This window comes from Somniosus microcephalus, unplaced genomic scaffold, assembly GCF_052327205.1.
Source record: "Somniosus microcephalus isolate GS21.2 unplaced genomic scaffold, FLI_Smic_1.0 scaffold887, whole genome shotgun sequence".
NCBI classification, from domain to species: domain Eukaryota; kingdom Metazoa; phylum Chordata; class Chondrichthyes; order Squaliformes; family Somniosidae; genus Somniosus; species Somniosus microcephalus.
The window spans coordinates 37501-38751 of record NW_028226074.1 but is presented as its reverse complement, the minus strand read 5'-3'; positions in this window follow the sequence as shown (position 1 = coordinate 38751).

Genomic DNA, 1251 nt, shown 5'->3' with positions numbered 1-1251 from the left:
CGTCAGCCGCTGCGGGATGGCGACACTTTGCCGAACTTGCCGGGGTCCAGGCCGATAATATAGTGTGCGCCAGCGCCGGGGCTTTCCAACGAGCCCTCCCTGACCGAAATCGGACACGGGAGTCCAGAGCGATAGGCGTTCGACTGCCGGCCGGCCAAACACAGGCAATCCCCCGCCGTTGCGGACCCGCTCCAGGACAACCGGGTCCAAACGCCCGCCTCGTTACACGCACGAAAACACCGGGCTCGATTCGGAGCGACGGGCACCCGGCTTCCCGGTGTCGGACCGACTCCGTTCCGGTACCCTTGGATGCCCCTTGCCCCTGGCTTGCTAGGACAGCCGGCGCGTCAAGGTGGGCCCCCGCGGCTCCGGCTCAGCAGTCGGAAAGCGGTCTCCAGCCAACGGCTGTACCTCGGCCGGGGAAAGGGGCAGCTACACAAGCCCGCTACTGGTCTGTGCGGCCCCGCCACCCCGTTCAGTGGCAGTTGACCCCGACCGGATCGGACTTTCCTTCCCGAAGTTATCCCCGATAAGCTGCCGCTGACCGACGGGGCGGCAGCCGGTACGGGTCGCCGACACTTTCCCGAACTTGCCGGGATCCAGTCCGATAATATAGTGTGCGCCAGCGCCGGGGCTTTCCAATGAGCCCTCCCTGACCGAAATCGGACACGGGAGTCCGGAGCCAAAGGCGTTCGACTGCCGGCCGGCCAAACTCAGGCAACCTCCCGCCGTTGCGGACCCGCTCCCGGACAACCGGGTCCAAACGCCCGCCCTGTTACACGCACGAAAACACCGGGCTCGATTCGGAGCGACGGGCACCCGGCTTCCCGGTGTCGGACCGACTCCGTTCCGGTACCACTGGATGCCCCTTGCCCCTGGCTTGCTAGGACAGCCGGCGCGTCAAGGTGGGCCCCCGCGGCTCCGGCTCAGCAGTCGGAAAGCGGTCTCCAGCCAACGGCTGTACCTCGGCCGGGCCAAGCGGCAGCTGCACAAGCCCGCTACTGGTCTGTGCGGCCCCCCCACCCCGTTCAGTAGCAGTTCACCCCAACCGGATCGGACTTTCCGTCCCGAAGTTATCCCCGATAAGCTGCCGCTGACCGACGGGGCGGCAGCCGCTACGGGACTGCGACACTTTCCCGAACTTGCCGGGGTCCAGGCCGATAATATAGTGTGCGCCAGCGCCGGGGCTTTCCAACGAGCCCTCCCTGACCGAAATCGGACACGGGAGTCCGGAGCCAAAGGCGTTCGACT